Source organism: Camelus bactrianus, chromosome 29 (genome assembly GCF_048773025.1).
Source record: "Camelus bactrianus isolate YW-2024 breed Bactrian camel chromosome 29, ASM4877302v1, whole genome shotgun sequence".
Classification (NCBI taxonomy): domain Eukaryota; kingdom Metazoa; phylum Chordata; class Mammalia; order Artiodactyla; family Camelidae; genus Camelus; species Camelus bactrianus.
In genome coordinates, this window is record NC_133567.1 from 12,291,832 (window position 1) to 12,310,916 (window position 19,085).

Consider the following 19,085-nt stretch of genomic DNA (forward strand, 5'->3'; position numbering starts at 1 on the left):
TCTCGTATCCCTGCGGTTGAGTGAAATGCTTTCCCATTCACTTTCAATAGGAAGGCCGTGTCTAGCGCAGGCTGGCCGGTAACTACATATACCCCCCCAAAGAGAGAAACGTGTACTTCCTCTGCACCTTTGGAAATGAGTGGAGACTTGGGAAAAGGTCCGTGGGTGAGTAGCATATTTATTCATAAAGAACACATATTCATGAAGAATTTATACTTATCAAGAAGCCGCCCTTTCCTTAGAAAGGCTTTGTCACTTCCCTTGAACTGGGGACCCACTCAGAGACTAGAGGAAAAGAGGTCACGTCTAAGACTAAAGCAAAGGGGGAGATTTCTTACCTGGCCATGATTTACCCTACCAACATTTCCTCCCCCTTCAGGCTCAGCGAGAAGTTCTTCCCATTGACTTGAATGGAAAGGAAAGGTGCATCACGCTGGTAAAATTTTTAAAGATAACAACTGGAAAAATCTGAACATTGAGAATGAATAGAAAAGAATCTGATTAGCAGACAGGAAGCTGCGACTTAAAGTCTTTGCGGTCTGATTACTTGATAACCTTCATTTTCTTATACCCGTTCACCCTTTCTAATCTTCTGTGGCAAAGCCTCTATCGGATTTCCTGGATTTCAGAGCTCTTACCCCACCTGAACTTCAGAGCAAAGGCCATTTACTACGAAAGGGGCTTAGGCCCAGCCTTCATGGCTGATCTCACAAAGTCGTATAGTATTTCCTCCTGGTGGGTAAACTGTATCAACACATTTAAAAGCAGGTTTAAGAAACTCTTTTCACCTCTAAATAGAAAGAGTTTTATCACTCATCAGGAAGATAAGATTTGGTTATAATCTGAAGCCCTTCTGGCTTCTGTTAGCTCATTTCAGATCCCCCAACCTCAGAAATTAATCTTTGGTTTTTGAAATGATGAGAAAGGTTTCTATTTCTGCTAAAATGCTTCCACTATTAAAAAAATAATAAGAAAAATAAGGAGTCCCCAGAAGGAGCTGTTACTATCTCAGTTATACAAAATAATCACCAAATATATTTAGAGTAAGATGAGCTTGCTTCATGGGAAAGTTTATTATTTAAAGAAGGAGCAAGATCTATCTGGGGGAATTCCTATGAGCGCAACTGAAAGTATGAGGACCATCCTGAGCTTCCATACATGGTGCTGGCCATTCTCCTTTTAGGCTACTCAAGCCATTTAAAGTCTTGGCTTCACAGGGAAGGGCTCTAACTTCACAGTCTTTTTGGGTTTGCTGACATGATGATTTACTCCAGGCTGGGGGCTGCCCTGAGCCACCATGCTCTCCTGCGCAGCGTTTGAAGAGTGGACAGGGTGCAGCTGTGCATCCCCCAGACGCCTGAGGCCAGAGCAGCGCTGCTGAATTTCACTTCATTTCTGTGCTCCGTGGAAAGCTGGAAGCGCCCCAGCTCTCCCTTGGGTTTGGCTTCCTGTTCACATGTTTTCTGGTCTCAAGTCATTGTACATGAAGTAACAGCCCCACGTGCGTGCACCGTCCACAATGGCAAGACTTGTGTGGTTCTGTGTAAGTTTTCTAATGAGGACATTTTGAACCCTTCAATAACTCCTTGGGGAAAGCAGCTTGGAACCAGTTACAACCTTCCAAGGTGCAGGAAGCAAAGAGAAAGACACATCAGCAACAAGACTAAAGCCACTTTTAGGAGACAATTAAAGGACAACTGCTTAAGGAGGATAAACACACATTTGACACATCTCTCTGAACACATGCACATACATATACAGTATAAAGAAATGCCTCCAATGCATAGGTTGAAAATATCAGTTACTGTTTCAACATTTCACTAACTATGAATGGTACTAGTGTTTTCCACCGAGGACTGTTATTTTAATGACATCTCTCTGCAGCAAAATCTGATGAGTTTATGAAGTTTGAGAGCCAGGAAATGCAGGTCCGTTTCTGAACAACTGAGAAAGCCAGGAGAGTTAAGTTCAATCATCTGCTTGCTTTCCAGCATGGATTCCTGGGCGCTAAGTGTAATAACACACTAATACAGAGGGGACACCAAACCAAACTTTTAAAGTACAGCTCTTAAACTATCGAGCTTAACTTCTTGACATATTACCAGCAGGTGGAATTCTGGCACACACCCACACTCATTTGTGGATGTTAATGTCAAATTAATGGACACATGTACCAACGTTTTATAGAATTTTAGAGCAGAAGGAGATTGGGAAGTCTTCCAGTCTTACCTTTTATTTTACGAACAGAGAAACCGAAATTCCTCTGCACTCTCCCTAAACACACACACGTATATCTGAGTCTTCCTGCATTGCTTCCTCGAAATATTATAATTCTGACTTAAGAACAGGAAAGGACAAAATGACCCAAAGCTGAGGCAAAGGTTCCCTGCTCCATTCAGGTTTGTGTGGCCCAGCTTTAGGGCTGTGAGCTGGCCATTTTTTCTTGCTTCAGGAGCCTTTCAGGGTCTCAGTTTAGATGTATTTAACCAAAATTTGGGTAAACTCCCAAGCAAACCAAGGGTCAATGTGTGACTCAGATCCTGACTGCACAGCGATGCCCAGTCAGTGCACAGGAGCTCTGGGGCCAAAGGATGACCACTGCACCGAATGTAGACAGAGCCCGAGGTACAGCCCTCACTCACCTTCAGACCTGACCAGAGAAATGACAAGGTCACTGGTCTAGGCAGCAGCGGAGACTGCATAACTAAACATTGCATTGGGGGGCACAGATTTTGAGTGTACAGGAGTTCTGGAAGGAGAGAGAAATGAAAACTGAGGTCATCAGCTGATCCTGAAGGGGCGCTTAGAATTTTACTATGTGGAGGGAGTTAAAGGTAAACTTTTCTAGCAGAAGTGAAAGTATGAGAGGATCTCACTCCAGGACCCCGAGGAAGCCAGGCTGGTGCATGCTGTCCAGAAGCACTTGTCCACCTGAGCAATGGACCACGGAGTCCCCGTACTGATTTCCATCATTATCTACTAAACTGTTACTGAAATAAGTAATGGTTATTTCACCCCCCACCCCGACGGTTATTTATACCCCCAAAGAACCAGATATAAATTACTTTAATTATATTTATATAACTATAAATCCACAATAATATACATACAATTACATCATTGAAAATCCAAAATAAATTGCCGCTTAAATGTAAACAGAACCGTAAACCAGTAATGTTCTATTGGTGGGAATAGAATGAATTGGTCAAAACTAGAAATATTAATTTGATTTTCCAGAGGATGCTGTTTTGCTGAGTCTAAAAATATAAGTTTGTTTTAACCAAGTGTTCATTAATGAAATTGTAAAAGAGAGAGAGAGAGAGGGAGGGAGAGAAATACTTTAATTAAAAATTTCTATTGCACATTTCATTCTTCACTTCTAATGAATTATTACAAGTTGGCACATATAAAAGAAGCAAGGATCCAGGCAATCCATCTGCTGGTGTCAAGATTATGGAACCAAGAACTAGGGCATCACCCTACTCTCCTCTGGCAAATAAAACTTTATACAGCACAACAGAGGTATTGCTCTCTCACATGCATACACATACCACGCAGGTATAAATGCCTGCCTCTGTTCTTTCACAGCCTTTAAATTATGACACTAATTTAATAGCACTTAAATATTTCACTATTTCCCACACATTATCATTTTAATGATGACAAAGCAAAGTCTCCATTTACAAAATTTATGAAAACTCTGGTCTCGTGCCATGAAAATGTCTTTTGATAGCAAATTACCACTGCAAGGAAAATTATATCTTTATTAAGGGCTTTTAAAAAAGTCCTATGCAAGTAATAATGATTGCCATGTTTATTGAGTGCTTGTGATGGGCCACGTACTCCTCTGAATTTTTCACATGGATGTTTGTATGTAACCCTCACATCAGCCCTATGGGATAATCGATACTCTTTTTAATCCTCACTTTCTCAGAAGGGGATGCTGAGGCATATTCTCTATGAAGTAGCTCGCTCAAGGTCACACGGCCAGTGGATGCTGCAGCCTGGAATTCAGGATATGCAGACTCCAGGGTCCGCTGCTCCTAGCAGTTAGATTCAGAACAACCGCGGAAAGGATGTTGTTGTTTTGACGTTCGGCTAGTCCAGCATGACCACAGCCAGATCCTTGTAGCCTCACTTTCAAACGTCAACTTTTACTTTGGGAGATCGCAAGGTGCCATGCATAATTATAAACAAACTTTTCTATGTCTTCCCGGCACATATTGAGAAAGTGGAGATCTGCATAATGCTTATAATCATTTGTCATGTTATCAGAGACGCAGAAACAGAAAATATCAAAGTTCTCGAACTCAGCAACTCCCAGGATGAGTACAAGGGAGTGGTCAAAAAGCCGACTGGTCAAAAGTGTGCCAGATCACGGAGGGTGGCGTCAGTGGGTGGAGGAGTTGGTCTTCTGATGGGGATGGAAAGAGATGTGATAAGGGAAAGGCAGCTTGGGAGGAAGAGTCCTGCGACGGAAGGCCAGCTCCGGGAAGGTCCTGCGGCAGCAGTCTCTGTGAGAGTGAAGCTTCCAGAACAAAGAGAAGAGTCTGGGACTGCCCACATTTAACCAGAGTCAAAAGGGCCAGTTCCAAACAAGGAGATTCCAGGTCTATTGTATTGAAGTAATCTGCACCCGTTACCTCTGAGATTCTGAGATTATTTACTAGTGAAGAGGTAAGAAAGCTCCGAATGAAATGCCTTACTATTATATGGGCAAGAGAAATATTCTTAAATGTAAAAGAGATTTTTGAGTTGTTAAATAGGGTGCATCTTTTTCCTGTTCTTACAGCTTCTATGTCTTATAACTTATGTTTCCTTGTAAGACATATGTACTAGGTCTCTTTCTGTTTCTATTTTATGTATCATATCCGCATTTGTATGTAGTGTGTATACGTTAAAATGTGCTATTCTTGGCAGCAAGATTGCTTCATCAAATACTTAATGCATTAAAATGGGTGTTTCCTCTTATTCAAAGTAGCTAAGTTGATTTTAGTCACTTACATTTTTTCAACTGTCATAAATGCAGAATAGAAACAAATTTAACCACTTTGCTTACTTTGCTGCTCTTCAAATAATAGCTTGCAGTCACTTGAGAAGATTTTATGATTCTGCACATGTTCCTTTAAAATAGGTCTCATAACCTGAAATTAGATGTCATTCAACTTTTAAACTCAAAACACTTTATACACCTTTAAAAAGAAACTCTTTTTTTATTGGCTTTATGAAATCCAGTCAGAGAATAATGTGAAATGACCCTAATGGAGAGTCTTTTCCTCAATGAAGAGAAAGTCAAATGGAAACTTCTTGGAAAGGACCAATTCTTCCCACAATGGTTCAAAGTCTCCTGGAACAACTGTAAGAAACTCAATCAGGATGAAATTTGGCGAAAGCTATTCCTAACGCCGTCCTCCTTTGAAGGTGTGAAAGGGCGTGATCTGAAAGATAAATCACTGATAAAATGCCGCTGATGGCACCTTTGCTGTCTTCCGTCTTAGGTGCTGACGGCCAGCCACCATCATCTGAGGACAGTGAATTTAGCAAATGACATGCAGGCTCTCCAAGGCAGAGTGATTGCAGAAAATCTTCAAAGGTACTCGTATCAAATATTTATCTCTTGATTAAACTTGATTATCAGGTAATTAAACCTGAGTGCTCCATGTCACTTGAAGAGGGGGACGGTTCGTGGATGGGGAATTATGAGAAACTGAGAGCTAAAGGGGACCTTAAATGTAGCAGAGCCATTTCATGAAATTAGTCTTCAGGATGATGAAAGAACCAGCAAAAGAATCGTGTAACTTTATCAACATGTCATGGGCTATTCAGGAAGCTCAGGGATTTGAGAGATTGTTGATGGCCGGCCAGCTATGCCCAGACATCCACAGTTTCAGGCATGAAAACTGCAGATGTCAGCTGTCTCATTCACAGTTTGACTTCACAGTTTCTTGCCTTGGCCAGATACATTAGTGCCAAGAGTGTTGTGAGGCCAGGGCGAGCTACCGAGACCCACCCCAGCAATACAACATTGGTTGCAAAAAACATCCCAGGGGTGTTAATTCATAAGCATTTATAGACCCCATGAGTCTCTTCTTAAATGTCAACATTGAAAGTTGTTCCACTTTGCCCTCAACCAAAACAAACAGGGAAACTGTTGAGTTCCTCCTGGTTTCAAATTGCAGCTCTTCAAAATCATTGCCCTTTGCTTGACTTCCATTCTGAATCTTGTGTTAGCCCAGGTTGCCTTGGGATAAGTCTTTTAATCACCAAAAAACTCATGAACTTCAAACAAAACAGAATCTTCCAAGTGTGACCTGAATTTCAGGTTTGTCTTTTGAGGGTTGATTTCTCCAGCTTGTCTTTCTAATACTTACTGAATTAAACACTTTGTCTTCATACTACAAATGGCCAGGGAATAAGGGAATAGCTAAAAGTGTATGGGAGACTGGGTTAGCTTAGTTCCTTGACAGAAAATCATGAGCACTGGCAGTTCTTCTATAATTTTCAGAGCTTTGTCTGCAGGTGGGTCTGGGGTCTCACCAGGAATGTATTGGATGCTGGTTATTCATAAGTTAAATCAACAGTAAGAGAAGACAAATTGAAGTTTAGGTCTCCTTACTTCAAAACTCCAAATGGGAGAGGAAAATATTCCCCCAAAACTGAAAAAAGACATGTTTAGGAGTAAGTTCAATAAACAGTAGAACCGTGACTTCTTAAAGCTTCTTCATCTTCTTGAGTCAGTTTGCGAAACCTTTTTCTGTGAACGTCTAGTCCAATGCATCAGTTTTTCTGTAGGAAAGAAAGAGATTGACCTTGAGTAGCATGCCATTCAAAATTAACTATAGAAGAGGCTGGAAAACCTTTCATGCTGGAGGCCACCCTATGTCTTCCCAAGAGGTCACTGAAGACCTGATTTTGCAAAGCGTCCATCTCAGACTCTTTTGTGCTATGAAGAGGCCACTTTTCGGGGAGACTGAATTGTTTATTATCTGTCCTGTGATCTTTCATTTCACACTTTTTCTCCCTTTAACGGGTAACTTCACCACTTTAGTATTATATCCTTTTATTTCTCAGCGTAGCCTTATTATGAGAAAATAGAAATGTGTTGACTCAAATACTGGATCAAGTTAGAATTACTTGCTCAGATTTAACATGTATGACACTTACTTCCTCTAAATCTGCAGAACCCCTGTTAGAGCAGGCTCCAGTCTGCTTTTTCTGTCTTCGGACTGGAAAATTCAAATTCAAAGTCTGACTGGCTGCCGGCTTCAGAGATCTGTGCCCCTCCTCCTCCATCATTTGAGCTGGATTAGGTTGGTAGCTGATCACTTCCCGTGGCCGCATCTGTATTCACCTGGGCACAGTCCTCCCACCTGGCAAATTTTGTGGAAAGAAATAGGTCCTTTCTGTATGTGTGCAAGCCATCTGGTTTAGAAAATAAGGACCATTTTAATGAGTCTTAGGGCTTCAGAATGCTGCCCTGTGCACTTTTGATGGCCTCTCTGTTTGTGTCATTGGGGTATAAAGTCCTTTCATTTACTATTTTTCCAGCTTTAAGAACTGCTTACCTGCAGTTCATTGAATTTGGCATTACCTCCAAAGCACATAATGCAAGAAACAGAACCAGGAGAAGGTAGAAGCAAATCTCAGAGGCTGCCCAAAGCATCTTCTGGCTGTCCGATTGCCGGAAGATTTGCTCTTTTTCCAAGGAGAGATAGGTTGTATTTACATATACTGAGACACCCAAAGGACAACTTAACATCACAGCTTGGGGGAGATTTTGAGGGCTCTTTTCACAAATGTTCACACCTGTGGAACAGACTGTTATTTTTAGTGGAGCCTGGTTTTCAGCTTGAAATACACCTGCCAAAATCTGAATGGCCACTATTGTACCTTCTGGACTCAAAAACTACGCTGTCAGACCAGGTTTGGTGCACACAGATGGGATAACTTAGAATGGCAACTGTGTTGTTTGGAAGGAAATTAAGACCTTTCCTAGACCTCTTGATGCTTATTTGGGATGGAAAATGCTATCTCAAGCATGCCTTAGCTGTGCCTCCTTGGCACTTTGTTGTTTTTTTTGTTTTTTTTTGTTTGTTTGTTTGTTTGTTTTTGTTTTTTCAGTTATACTCAGTATCTTAATTTAAGTATTTTTTAAAAATTGTCCATAGACTGTAATAGTAAACAATGTCTTTTCAAAGAATCAATTTCAGATGTGGACCCTAAAAAAACCACTAAAATGATCCTCGTCTTGGTATCCAAGAGCATTTAAAACTTGCTGCAGATTATAAAGAATTTGGGCATGCTCAGAAGCAGACTTCCTTTGTGACCACTCTTACCCTTAACATTTCTCATTAAAGAGGGCAATTTATTACACAGAATCCTAATGTCAGTTAAAACCATGTATTTGTTGTAAATGCAGTATAATGGCTACCTTAATAGGAACTTTTTTTGAAGTTAAAAAACACACACATGCTTAACCCAAGCCCATAAATCTTTTCTATGTGAATATATGCTATGTGGAATCTTAGAAAATTGCTGCTATTGGACTTTTTCTGACTACAAAGGCAGCAATTTTGTACGGTACTACCTAACATTTATGTAGTTGGAAACTTGGAGAATGTACAATTTTATTCTGATTTTTTTTCACCTACCTTTCTACCCAAACAGTTTAGTTTCTGCCTTGTCTTCATCATTAGTTTAAATTCATGCACCACGTTCCATTACACGGAGATGGGCCATCAGTTGATTGTGCTTTTTTCTCTATAATAAAGAAGTACTCAAAACACTGCAGTCAGTACCTTCCTTCACACAGCTGCTCGCTCTGGTTGCATTTCTCACGCCTGTTTTTAAAATGGTGGCTTCCCCTGCATCATCCTTTCATCCATCTGAAACTAAATACTTTCACATGTGAGTCTTTCAATACACATCAAAGTGACAAAGCCAGTGTTAGTGTGTACAGATATACAAGTGTGCACACATGGCATGTACGTAGTTGAGTGGATCTGTTTAAGACAATACATCCTCAAAGCCGGCAAGTTTGTGTTTAAGGAAAACCAAGCTCCAAAGGGCTGAGAAACGTTCTGCCGCCTTCAGCTGGCTCGTCTCCATTCCCATCTGACTGAGAGCTGTCCCAGCAGATGGCCCTCGCAGTGTGCTTTGGCTGCCAACAGAATAGTGCTTTGTCTCGTACAGCAGAGAAGCAAACTCCAGCACTGTTGATTGACCAGAGGGAAACCCTGGGCTCTTGCCGTAGTGATACATTCAGGCAGGAAGCTAAGAGCAAAAGAGCGATTCTCATGGGGATGAGGAGTGAGGAATGGGAGGGGGGAAGCAGTTTAATTATGATGAGGGTCAGGGCTGGGGGACGGGGACAGGCACAAGTGACCATCAGAAAGAAAAAGAATAGGATGATGTCATTCTTTACTGGGACATTCGCTGAAATGAAATCAGGTCACACACAATGGTCTTGTTCTATGCCCAGACCCATAAGTGTTACAAGAGATTACTTTGTGGTAATGCTTCTCAGGAGGGGTCTAAGGACCCTGTTCACATGAAGATAGCCCCCAAGACATCTTTGAGACAGATAAGAAGGGCAGAATCATTTCAGCCAATGCTAAAAAATGGCTTACACTAGGTTCCCAACATTTGTGTAAGATCATTTAGCCACAGTTTAGAACAGAAAAAAAAAAAGTCCAGATATTTACAACACAGTGAATTTCAAGGAACAAAGTGTAACTATGCAGCTTGGTATCAGGCCAGATCTCTTAAGCTGGTGTCCTTTTCTGTGGGATAATTTTGAATGGTGTTCTGAAGTTAAGACAGAATGTATTTCTCAGCATGAAGTTGGCACTTCCTGAAGAGAGATACTGCCTTGTACCATGCTAAGACATTTTTAGGACTGATTAATTCTGCTTACAGAGGAAGCATTTGATCTAAGTGACTCTTGAATTCCTCATGCCGCTGGTGGCAGATACATTCAATTTTAGGTTCACTCTCTCAGTGGTGTCCTAACTTAACCTCATTCATCTGCTTGGATCTCACAAGAGGGCATCACAATTACAAATGAAGGTTAGAGTTTCTAAGAAGTCACCCCTGGAATAATTAGGTGATAGGGTCAAATCCTGTTGTATTGCATTAATAGGGCTTAAAACAAATAAGTCATTGACGGAGGCCTTTTTTTTTTTTTTAGGATATTTTTGCTGAATGAGTGTTTATAATAGAACTGGAACACTGTAACCTTTTTACACTGGCATTTGCAGTTTAGAGACTTTGCAAAACTTAACGTTCAGTTTTACTAAGCCACTGGTCTTCAGGTGCATGGAGACAGTCCAGGACAAGGTCTTTCTGTCTCTTGTAGAATATACAAAGATGGAAAAGTAAAATTGGGTTACAGTGGGAGTTCGTGTTTGTTTTACGGTTTTGCTCTCTGATTACTAAGGAATCTCGTGTGGCAATCTAGGGAGCAGGGGAGGTGATGCTACAGACGCCACAGAAGTGTTTGGACGCTGCTGTGGGTTGTGGCTGTCGAAATGGAAAGAGGCACATTTTGAAAGAGTTTTATCTGGGGCGGATTCTAACATGAACTGAGGTGATTTCTGCTTCCTGTATTTTTAATTGGAAGGTAATTAGGCTTTAGGGCCTTTTTGAGAGGGTATCATTATTTAAAAATGTTTGAAGTAAGCAAAATACTTCCAAATAAATGGTCAGCACCATCCGAAGTTCCCAAGTTTTCAAGACAGGGTTTTATTTTCTGTTTATTTTCTAGTAGGTTTAAAAAAAATAATTTAAGTCCATTCGGGATAGCCAGTTGACAGTGGCAGCTAAAATGCAAGCATTTAAGCAAATCCACTATTTACAAAGCAAGCAAATCAGGCATGGCTTCTTACAAGAGGATTTACCATAGCATTAATTCAAACATTATTTGCTTTGACAGTTTTACCAAGAAAAGATTGGATTCATTTTCTGCATTAAAATATATTTATTTATTACATGAAGTAAGAATGCCCCAGCAGATAAAATCCATGCTACAGTATTTGTAGGAGTCTGGTCTGGCCAGACAGGGCGATGCCCAGCAATGACAGTGGCCATGGGAGGATCAGCAGCCAGTCCAGCGCAGTCAGTGCATAGAAACTCAGAGTATCTCTCCTGATGAGAAGTATGCCGGAGTATAACTCGTCGCAAAATTCTGCCATCCAAAGGATCCTGCGCTGAGAGTTGGTTCCCATTATAGGCATTTTGTTTACCATGTACTTTCCACACAGTTAGAATATCCTTGTCTCCCTTCCCTCACTGGGCTGCTGTAAATACGAGATAAAGGATGTAAAAGTGCCTTTGGAGAAAGCAGATGTGCAGAATCGCTCAAACACAACCTGCTGCTACTGCCGTAATATTAAAATGCTAAGGTATTGCATGGTCATCATTAGTTCCCAACAGAATGTGCTTTTCCCAGCCCCTTATTTCTCCCTCCTTGTTCTTTTCGTTTTATACCTCTGCCAGTAGACTAATCCCAGTGTGTATTTTTGATGTTTGGCAAGAATTCAAAAATGCTTTGCAAAGATGGAAGGCTATAGAATCACTCGGATTATGACTACGTATTCAGTGCATTTTTTAAGAAAAGCTTCAAAATGAAGTATCTTTACAGGCTGAAGCAGTAAAAGTAGAAGCGAAAAAAAATTAGCTCCTACTGTGTTATGCACTTATAGTTGTTGAAATTCAGCTAAGGATTGACTCCAAGTAATCTTTATGATTGGAAAAAAAGATGTGTAAGATGAACTCACTGGGGATGGGCGCTATTGCTTTTCATATCTAGTTAATTGGCTCCCGCTTGTACTGAAATGGATTGAGAAATTGTCATCATCTGCATTCCTCAGATGGAGGCCAGGGAGAAAAAGATGACATCCTCTGCCCTCTGTCAGGACTTGTCATAAGACTGCCCTTCTCTCAGGGAAATGCTCAGTTTTCTCGTTGCTTTTTCCACTCCTAAGCATTGATTTATAGAGGAATTTCTTTCAAATGTCAGATACAGCATCAGCTTAGTACTTTGTAAGTGCTGAAATGTTGCTTCCGGGTGAAAGGAGAGGAACGTCATTTACATTTCTCGTTGGGAAGTCCATCTTACATTAAAGAGCTTTCCCTCTGGTTATGGAAGTACTGAGACAGAGTCTGTATGGTGTGACTTGTGTATATATGTATGAATAGCTGTTCCAGGGACAACCAACTCCTAAATGAGACAGACAATGATTCTAACTATCAAAACATTGGGGTTTTTTTCTTCCTGACTCATGTTGACAGTAAGACAGTGCATCTGCCTGGTACTCACTGGGCTGAGCTATTTGGCCTTCGTGGGGGTGAAAATGTACACAGTGATGTGTGTCAGAGTCATGTACAAAGAACCTTTGGGAGCCGGTGGGAAAAGTTCGAGACTTACCACCAGCAAAAGTGATCTTGTCTTCTTAAAATGGAAAACTCTCTGTCTTTTTCTACTTTATTGTGGCATGGGAAAGAGTGTCACGTCGTGGGTGGAAAGAGTGTCACGTCATGGTTGGAAGCACAGATCTGGGAGCCGGGCAGCCTGGGTTTGAATCCATGCTCTATTGTTGGTTAACTGTGTAATTTAACATCCTTGTGTCTCAGTGTCCTTATCTGAAAAATGATAACACTGCCCTTGTTTAGCTGTTTAGAGAATTAGATGATTCCATATGTATAAAGGGCTTAGAACAATGCCTCCAACTCAATATAGTACTTTATGCATGTTAGCTAGTACTATTCATGAAAATTTTAAAAAAACCAGAAATGCATAAAGTGGGTAAGTTCCCATAACGTTAGTCTGCCTCTAGTTCCATACACTTAAATACAGACCACACACACACAACCAACACCCACACAGTCAGTGTACCAGGCGCCATATAGAAACCAGTCATGGACCACAGCACCCACCTTGTGAAAACTGGTGCCAGTCAGAAGTTGGACGTGCACATATACCTCACAAATAATAGCAGTAATGATACCTCATTTACATACTTAAAATGTACACTGGTGTACTTGTAACAGTTGTCAAGAGAGTCGGTGACACAATGAATGGAAACATGCTTTAGGAGTATTATCATGGGAAAAACTTTTTTTTAAACTGAAGTATAATTGACTTACAGTGTTGTGTTAGTTTCGGGTGTACAGCAAAGTAATTCAGTCATACATATATATCTATAATTTTTCAGATTCTTTTCCATTATAGGCTATTCCAAAGATATTTAATATAGTTCCCTGTGCTCTACAGGGACCTTTCTCAGGCTCCAATTACATGTATGTTATAGACTCCTTGATGTGGAAATTGTTCCACAGATCACAGAGCCAGCATTTACATTTCTGAAAAGCCTTTCATTTCAGGTATTATGGTTTTCAGTTCTCAAGATTCTATTTGGTTCTTTTTAAATAGTTTCCATTGATCTCTTCATTATGTTCACACTTTCCTTAACATCCTTAAGCATATTTACAGTAGCTAATTTAATGTCCACATCTACTAATTCCATCATCTCTGTCTTTCTATTGACTGATTTTCTCCTGGTTAGAAGTCACATTGTCTGGCTTTTTTACATGTTTAGTAATACTTGATTGGCTGCTGGATATTGTGAATATTGCACTGTTGAATGTCTGCATTTTGGTGTTTTCGTTTAAAGAATATTGGATTTTGCACTGGCAGACAATCAGTTCACTTGAGGATTAGCTGGATCTTTTAAAGTTTGCTTTGAAGTTGTGTTAGGTCCTATCTAGAATGGTCTACACTCACGGTTAGTTGAGCACTACTCTGAAGACTTGACCTTTCTGAGGTCCCCACTGAATGCCCCATGTGTGTTCAATGAGTACTTTCCACTATGGCTGGTCAGAACTTGAGTATTTCCCAGTCACATGTAGTGTTCATCTTACAGCCCCCTAGTAATTGTACATTGTCTGATAGTTGTCCTTTGCCCAGCTCTGTGGAGCTTCACCCCACACACCTGTAGCTTAGTGGTCAGCCAAGGACTCAAGGGAATCCCATACAGATTTCTGGAGCTCCTTCCCTTTGTTGCCCTCTCCTCTTTTACTCTACCCCACAAATTCCACCTTGCTTCCCCCAAATAGTTTTCTATCCTCAGCTCTGCTTGGGTTCCCCTCTCTGTGCTGTAGTCCACTAAAGTGTCTCTAGTGGGACATACTTTAATTCTGTCCCCTCCCTTCATGGATCACAGCTCATCGTCCAATGTCTTAGATAGTTGCTGCATATATTTTGTTTTCTGGCTCTTCACAGCAGGAGGATTAGTCTCGTACTAGCTACTCCATCTTGACTGGAAATAGGAGTCCCACCACATTAGTATGCAAACTTGACTTTTTGGGTTGTTTTGTTTTGTTCTGTTTTCTCTCCACTAGTCAGTGAGACCTTTCAAGGCAATGAGATGGTCTCATTCAATGCTTAACATGGACTTAGGACAAAGCAGGCACAGTAAACACTGTTGCATGAAAGAATGAATGACTATTATTAAGTGGACCCACAATATTTAGGGTATCTGTATCTAGTTGAGACACTGATGTAAATAGTTGAGGGCTTCTGTAATGTGCTTTTTTAAGCAACAGAGGAAAATCTGTCAAACAACCAATTCCATATAAGCTTTCAATCAGTGCTTGGGTAAACTAGTCCTATGTTAAGATTACTTAACGCTCTTTACAGCTATAACACGCCAGTATCCAGAAACAGGGATCACATGTTCTCAGGTACCTTTAGGACAGTCATGACAGGTTATTCTAGAATTAAGTAGTGGCGGCAGGTTTTACCGTTTGGTCTATGAAGTTGGCAAATGCAGTTATCCGCATTCAGGGATTTTTTTCTGCCTCCGAGTCTATGCCAGGATTATAAATACCCAGACTGTAGTTTCCTTTACCTTAATCTTTTGAAGGGACTATGGTGGTTTTTCATTTGTATGGCAAGATGCATTGAGTTAGTCTTTCAAACGTCTATCTGGCTTTCTTTCTATGATCAAAAAGGAGACTTATAAATTAAGAGTTACATTCAACTGCTATAAACTGCACAAAATTGGGCAGGAAAAGAGTTCTGCATTTTCTTGTTACAGATTTCTCTCTGAAATTTTAATACAATCCCTGTACAAGAGGTTGTATAGAATGAAGTATCTGTACCTGGAAGAATTCAGGATTTATGAAAGTCTCTTAAAAATCAATGATGCTTAGACAGAGAAAGACAAATATATAATATCACTTATATGTGGAATCTGAAAAAAATGATACAAATGAACTCACTTACAAAACAGAAGTAGATTCACAGACATAGAAAACAAACTATGGTTACCAAAGGGGAGAGGATCAGGGGGAGGGATAAATTAAAAGTTTGGTATTAACAGATACACGCTACTATATATAAAATAGGTGAACAACAAAGGACCCACCATAGAGCACAGGAAACTATATTCAATATCTTGTAATAACCTATAATGGAAAAGAATCTGAAAAAGAATACATACATATGTGTGTGTGTGTCACTTTGCTATACACCAGAAACTAATACAACATTGTAAATCAACATACTTCAATTAAAAAAAAAACCTCAATAAAAAAATCTGTGATGCTTAAAATCTCTGGACATGGGAAATTTCCTACAGTTAGAATAATTTTACCTGATTATTTAAAGGGCCCTTAAAATTCAGAAGTATTGCAATCTTACACACACACACACACACACACACACACACACGCATGCACACATACAAACCACATTACTGATAAATTATTACTATTCCATAGGTCAGCTCAGGTTTCATACAATATTGTTATTATCAAAGCCACAGTCTTTTAATTCTCAATCTCATGTGATCCACAGGATTCTTAAAATTCCCTTTTGCTTCTTTTTGACTGTATTTCTGGTTCCCTGCAATGAAAGGCAGCAGTTTTGTGGGTTCAGGGGCTCAGTGGTGAACATGATGCTGGCTCATTCCTCCAGTTGCCTTTGGCACGTCACCTTTTCATCTTTGTTCTTTGCTTACACAACCTACCAGATGGAAATAATAATTTGCTCTCCACACACATGTGTAGGACCCCTGAAATTCTAATATAGGATAACAAAAAGCTGCTTCACTGTTGAGGGAAATTTTTCACAATAATAATTGTACTTGTTTAAAGCCTGAGTGAGATGACATTTAAAGAGCAGTGATTTAAGTTTGTGGTTCCAGAACTGTTCAAAACCGAAGGTTTTATTTCACTTTGTTTTTCTCCAACATTTCCCCCTCTTGATTTACATTCCCCAGTTAAGAATTTAACATGAACCTTTGCCAAAGCCTCAAGTTCCACCTGGTTTGGGGTTGAAACCACATGAAGCCACTGAATTTTGCATAGTTTCCATTTGAAATGATGTATCAGCTTAGTTTCTCTTTCCACGTGAGCCCGGTTTAGAGGAAACTTGGCCAGGCTTTAGATGAACCTGCTCTGAGTTTTGATTTTATATCAGACCCTGAAATGAGGCCATTCACTTAGTTCCGTCTTCCAGAAAGCTCTTATTATAATGTCCCCAGAGCATGCGTAAGAGCTCCTAGTGGACGGCGCAGTCATGCCTTGTTTTACTATAATGTGGGGGAGGATTTCTCAGCTTCTTGGAGCCCATTCTAATTGGGAAACCAGTCAGACTCAATACCAGAGGCTTTTAGTGTCAGGCATACCACTTTAGGGAAAGAATTTCTTTTGAAGTCTCAGCGAAAGAGTTTTCAAGTAAGTAGCTCAGGGAGACCAGGTAAATTCACTTTTTCTTTTGTTCCTTCCTTCACTTATGCATTCATTAATCCAACAACTTTTCACTGAGCACCTGCCATGTGACATGCTATGCCCTGTTCTAGGTACTTGGGATCAACCATGATGATCTAGTACATCCGTGAGCAAAATATTTAGAGAGCCTGATGTCTGTGGAACTTACATTTTAGTGGCAGAAGGTAGAAGATAAAATGAAGCACAATATGTAGGTCAAATACATATGGTGAGTTAGAAAATAATGAGTATTCTGAAATAAAAGAGAAGTCTGGCGAAATCAGGGTAGATTGAAGCGTTAAGGAGAAGTCACAGGGAAAGCCTTACTGAGATGGTAAGACTGAACAGAGACTTGAAAGTAGCAAGGAAGTAGCACCTAGAGATGTTGAGGAAAAGCTTTCCAGACAGAGCGCACACCTAGGGCGCAAGTCCCAAGACATGTACATGCTGGAGGAGCCACAGCGAGACCAGGGGGACAGCAGCAGGGAGAGGAAACAGCAGAGTGGTGGAAAATGAGGTCCAACAAGTAACAGTAGATCAGCACGTGACCTGGGAGCTGTGCAAAGGATGTTGGCAATTTCCCTGGATGAAAGGGAAGAAGCCATGCAGGATTTTGTACAAAGGGAGAGGGCATTCTGATTTCTGTCTTAAAAGGCTCTCTGTCTGTCACGCTGAGAGTAGATGACGGATGGCAAATGTCAAAAGAGACTTATCACAAGGCTACTGAAAGAGATAAGAGGGCTGCAGATTTGATGATAGCAGTGGAAGTGGTCAAAAGTAGTCAGATGCTGGCTATTCTTGGAGACAGACCTAACAGGATTGCCTGATTGACTGGAAGTGGTATTGAGGGGAGGGAGAAAAGAGAAGGATCAAGGAGGCTTCAAAGGCTTTGGCAGAAGCAACTGAAAGGATAGAGTTGTCATCAACTGAAGTTAGAAAGGCTATCCATTTGGAAGAGTTGTAGGGAGGAAGTTTTGGAAATCAAGTTTGAGGTGTCTGTTAGACCTCCAAGTGGAAATATCACTGAGTGGGCGGGTGGCTGGATTTAGTCTGCATTTGGGAATAGAGGTTTGCATTTGGAAGTCATTAGCGTGATACCAACAATGATGCGAGTATAAACAGAGAAAAGACGGAAAGACTAGCCTCTGTGGTTCTCCAGCATTAAAAGGGCAAAGAGAAGAGGAGAGAGTAATAGAAGATACTGAGAAGGAACCCAGTGGAATGAGGCAAGAAAAAGGGTGGAGGAGTTCCTGGTTTCCTGGAAACTGAATAAGGACAGTGTTTCTAGGAGGAGAGTGAATAACTATGTCCTGCAGGTCCAGCAGGATGAGGATTGAGAACTGACTGATGGATTTATCTCCTTGGTGTGCATTGGTGGCAAGTCTAAGAACAGCTTTGGTGAAGCGGAGGGAGAGAAAGCATGATGGTAGTAGGCGTAAGAGAGAACGGGAGAAACGAAACTTAAGACAGAAATATGACAACTCTTCCAAGGAGTTTGCTTCAAGCAGAACAGAGAAATGTGGGGCAGCAGCTGATGAGAGATGGAAGGTCAAGAATGTTTTTAAAAGATGGGAGAAATATACACACTACTATATATAAAATAGATGAACAATAAGGACCCCCTGTATAGCACATGGAACTATGTTCAGTAACTTGTAATAAACTATAATGGAAGAGAATCTGAAAAAGAATATATATATGTGTATAATTGAATCACCTTGCTGTACACCTGAAACATTGTAAGTCAACTATACTCCAATTTTTTAAAAAAGATGAGAGAAATAGAGCATGTTGATAAGCTAAATGGATTGATGTCATTTTGGGAGGAAGAAAGAGGATCTGAACAAAAGAGGGGAGTGTTGCTGGAGCTAAGAGTTTTTTGAATAGGAGAGAAGAAATAGAAGCTAATGCACAGGTGGAAGAGTTGGCTTCAGGCTGTGAGGGCACGGATAATTCATCTCCAGTAGCTGAGAAGGCATTGTGTCGGGGAGCAGCTGCTGGTAGGTGAGCACCCTGGGGGGGTGCGGGTGGGGGAAGGCCATGGAAGTTCTCTTCTGGTTGCTTCTGTTGCTCAGTGAAGTCTGGACCAAGGTGATCTGCTTGAGTAAGGGGAGGAGTGCTGAGGATGTGAGGAGAGAGGTGGCAGGAAGGACATCTGAGAGAATGGAAGGGCACCTGGACAAGGGAGGTCACATGTGTTGCCTGGCCACGCTTGGGGCCATTCAGGCCAGTACCTTTTTTCTAGGCATGTCAAGTTGCACAGGTACAGATACAGAGCAGGCAGGGAGTTGGACTCGACAAGGGTTGCGGTG

The 19,085-nt window shown here is 40.8% G+C and overlaps 1 protein-coding gene across 8 annotated transcripts in view; it reads left to right on the plus strand.

Moving 5' to 3' along the window:
- SULF1 (sulfatase 1) overlaps positions 1-19,085 on the plus strand; it is a 151,155-nt gene that overhangs the window by 27,387 nt on the left and 104,683 nt on the right. For 5 of the 8 annotated variants that reach the window (XM_010970612.3, XM_045507106.2, XM_074354858.1 and 2 more), the window contains exon 2: positions 5,499-5,593. The exons of 2 other annotated variants lie outside the window; for them this stretch is intronic. The gene's annotated coding sequence lies outside the window, so the exon portion shown is untranslated. Of the gene's footprint in view, positions 1-50; positions 166-5,498; positions 5,594-19,085 lie in introns of all 8 variants that reach the window. One more of the 8 variants, XM_045507105.2, reaches the window with a different exon arrangement.